At 37.5% G+C, this 4,276-nt stretch overlaps 1 non-coding gene across 1 annotated transcript; it reads right to left on the bottom strand.

Moving 5' to 3' along the window:
* Positions 1 to 2,207: 2,207 nt before the first annotated feature.
* LOC123324438 lies at positions 2,208 to 2,313 on the bottom strand. Its single transcript, XR_006539810.1, has one exon. It is a non-coding gene; the product is annotated as a U6 spliceosomal RNA (small nuclear RNA).
* Positions 2,314 to 4,276: the final 1,963 nt, after the last annotated feature.

The raw sequence follows: 4,276 nt of genomic DNA on the forward strand, positions 1-4,276 counted from the left end.
GCTCTCTCTCAAATAAATAAATAAATACTTAAAAAAGAATAGGTCATATTTTGTAATCCAGAAAATTCATTTTCATGTTACTCTCTCTGTTTACATTTTTTTTCTTAATCTTCTCTAGGCTTAGATAAAGTCTTCTTTAAAATCCAGCCCACTCTCAGCCACACTCTGGGGATATGAAGATAATAGGCAAAAGTACCTGCTTGGTAGAATGAGAAGCAGTAACTTCCCATAAAACCAACACAGTCTAGCAGTGTAAACAAGTAAAAGGACCCTAAGGGGAATGGAAATCTACAAGGCCAAGCCACCCCTCCCATGGAGACTCTCCCTTTGTTATTAATCTTGGCAGATCAGGGTTGGACTTTTATTAGTGAAAGCTAGTTTCCTTAGTGTGACCCCAAGGAGACAACTAAGGAAAAAGAAAAGAGAAAGTGATGAAAAGGCCTCAAGGATCAAAACTGGCATGAAACCCTGGCTCTAGACACTCAGAGATACATGCAACATGTGAATTTTACTATGTCTCTGGGTTTAAGCTTATATGTTCTTTCCCAACTAACTTTATATTTCCTATGTTTTTAAAGTCCCACCAGTGTTATTTAGAGAAAACATATAAAGAGGTGTGAGATGAATAAAGATTCTGGAGGTCACACAGTGCTGAGAGACATTACAGATTTGACCATTCAAAATGGAGAGACCTCATTAAACACTGAAAGCATTCAGCTATAACTAAAAAAGGAAATGAACTATATGAGGTCAAGAGAAACAGCTACTGTATAAGGCCCAAACCAAGTCTTGAAAAGATCGAGATGATCTGCTCATGAATAAATTGCCTGCCAGGACAAAATGCAGCACTCTTTAAAGAAAGAAAACAAATCCAGACTTTCAACAATGTTACATCCACAATGCCCAGCACAACCTCAAAAATAACTACGCAAAGAAGTACGAAATATGACATGTAATCAGAAGAAGAATTAGTCAATATAAACAGACTCAGAAATGACACAGATGTTGGAATTAGCAAATGGGAACTTTAAAACAGCTATTATAAGTAAAGAAAAAGAGGTACATAATGAGTGAACAGATGAGGAGTCAGTAGGAAAAATGGAAACAATTTTTTAAAAAACAAATGAAGAAGGCTGCCTGGGTGGCTCAGTCAGTTAAGCATCTGACTCTTGATCTCAGCTAAGGTCTCGATCTCAGGGTTGTGAGTTCAAGCCCTGTGTCGTGGAGCTTACTTTAAAAAAATGAAGATTCTAGAACTGAAAAATATAATATTTGAAATGAAAAAGTCACCAAATGGGCTAATAGTAGCTGTAACACTGCAGGAGGAAAATCAGTGAACATGAAGACATGTCACTATCAAAACTGAAGAACATAGAAGAAAAACATTAAGAACATAAACAGAAGCTCAGTGAAACAATATTTTTTTTAAAAGACTTTCTTTATTTATTTGACAGAGAGTGAGCACAAGCAGGGGGAGTGGCAGGCAGAGGGAGAGGGAGAAGCAGGCTCCCCACTGAGCAAGGAGCCCAATGCGGGACTCAATCCCAGGACCCTGGGATCATGACCTGAGCCGAAGACAGCTGCTTAACCGACTGAGCCACCCAGGCACCCCTCAGTGAAACAATATTAAGCAGTCTCTCAAATATGTAATTGGAGTGCAACAAGGAGAAAAGAAAGACCCTGGGGTAAAAAAAATACAATCAAAGAAATAATGGTTATTGTTTTTTTTCCAAATTTAAGGAAACTATCAACCCACAGACACAAAAAGCTCAACAAATCCCAAAGAAGATAAGCACACAGAAAACTACAACTACACTTAGACATATCATCACCAAGCTGCTGCAAATGAAAGAGAAATTCTTAACTGTATCTAAAGAAAGAGGGGCACCTGGGTGGCTCAGTCGTTAAGCGTCTGCCTTCAGCTCAGGTCGTGATCCCAGAGTCCTGGGATCAAGCCCCGCATCGGGCTCCCTGTTTGGCGGGAAGCCTGCTTCTCCCTCTCCCACTCCCCCTGCTTGTGTTCCCTCTCTCGCTGTGTCTCTCTCTGTCAAATAAATAAATAAAATCTTTAAAAAAAAGAAAGAAAGAAGACACGGTACATACAGCAAAATAGTGATAACAAAAACTGCTGGTTTCTCATGAGAAACAAAGCCAACCTGTGCTGAGAGAAAAGAAAAAAAGAAAAGTCAACCCAGAATTCTTTTTTTTTTAATATGGAACACTCCACAAATTTGCGTGTCATCCTTCTTCAGGGGCTGGGCTAATCTCTGTATTGTTCCAATTTTAGTATATTCTGCTGCTGAAGTGAGCAAACAACCTGGAATTCTTTACCTAGCAATTTTTTTTTCCTTTTAAAAATGAAGGTGAAATAAATGTACTTCTAGAAAAACAAAGACAACAACAGGAAAACAAATAAAAATAGAATACAATGTCCTGCAATATAAGAAAGGTTAAAAGAAGTTCTTCAGGCCAAAGGGAATAGCACTAAAGTGAGGAGAGGGATAAATGGGAGTGTGCACTGCTGTAAGGTTCTCATATGTGAAGAAGTGTATTAATTCAAAGTACATTGATAAGTTAAGAATGTATATGGTATCCCTAGGTTCTGGGGCCAAGAACAAAAATAAACAAAACAAAGAGGCATAGTTAGAAAGCCAACAGAGGATATAAAGTGGAATACCTAAAAATATTTGACTAATTTAAAGGCAGGGAAAGAGAAAAATAAAGATAGATGGGATAAATAAAAATAAATAGCTAGACAATGGACATAAAGCCAACTATAGCAACAATTACATTAAAAGATGGAATAACACTCCAAGTAAACATTAAGTATAAATAGACTAAATGCTCCAATTAGAAGGCAGAAATTATCAGATTGGACCCAACTGTGTTGTCTAGGAAAAAAATGTACTTTTAAGTATAAAAACACATACAGGCAAAAAGTAAAAGGATGGGGGAAGATATTGATGAAAGTCTAGTCATAAAAGAACTGGAATGACTATCTTCATAGTAGACAAAGTAGACTTCAAAACAAGGATTATTTAAATAAGAACATTTTATAATGATAAAAGAGTCACTTTGACAAGAAGACATAATGTTCCTAAATGTGTACACATCTATCAAAGAACTGCAAAACACATGAAGCAAAAGTTAGAAGTACAATAGAGAAAAATAAATACAAAATTAGAGTTAAAGAAATTAACAGTCTTTTTAAAAATAACTGACGGGGGGCGCCTGGGTGGCTCAGTCGTTAAGCATCTGCCTTTGGCTCAGGTCACGATCCCAGGGTCCTAGGATCGAACCCTGCATTGGGTTCCCTGCTCCGCAGGAAGCCTGCTTCTCCCTCTCCCACTCCCCCTGCTTGTGTTCCCTCTCTCACTGCATCTCTCTCTGTCAAATAAATAAAATCTTTAAAATAAATAAACAAATAAATAACTGACATAATAGTTTGGCTATGCATTATTGTGCAACATACCAGTGACTAGAACGGAGGTCTCCTGACAGTTAATGCAGAGTTCTTACCATGTGTACCATTACATATGCTCTCTCTGAAAGAAAAGAAAAAATTAGATCTCTCAGGTTTGGGAAGATCTTTAGAAGTTTGTAGAGGCCAAAACCACAAAGGAAAATTTTGGCAGATTTTACATTTAAAAAAATTTGTACCTTGGGGCACCTGGGTGGCTCAGTTGGTTAAGTGTCCAACTCTTGATTTCGGGTCAGGTTATGATCTCCACCTTGAGATCAAGTTCCACGTTGGGCTCTACACTGGGCATGGAGCCTGCTTAAGATTCTCTGCCTCCCTCTCCCTCTACTCCTCACCCCCCCCCCAAGAGAAAAAGTAAACCTCAAAAATTACCCTTAAGAAAATGGAAAAGTAAGGAAAATAAGAGTAAGAATAAACTATTTGGGACTACACCAAAATAAAAAGCTTTTGCACAGTGGAAGAAACCATCAACAAAATGAAAAGGCAACCTACTGAATGGGAGAAGATATTCACAAATGACATATCCAATAAAGGGTTAATAACCAAAATAACCAAATATATGAAAAGAACATATACAACTCAACACCAAAAATACAAATAATCCAATTTAAAATGGGCGAGAGACCTGAGTACATGTTTTTCCAAAGAAGACATATAGATGGTAGACACATGAAAAGATAGATGCTCAACATCTCTCATCATCAGGGAAATGCAAGTCAAAACCACAGTGAGATATCACCTTACACCTGTCAGAATGGCTAGAATAAAAATCAAAACAAAACAAAAGCAAAAAAA

Source organism: Neomonachus schauinslandi, chromosome 3, assembly GCF_002201575.2.
Source record: "Neomonachus schauinslandi chromosome 3, ASM220157v2, whole genome shotgun sequence".
Taxonomy (NCBI): Eukaryota; Metazoa; Chordata; class Mammalia; order Carnivora; family Phocidae; genus Neomonachus; species Neomonachus schauinslandi.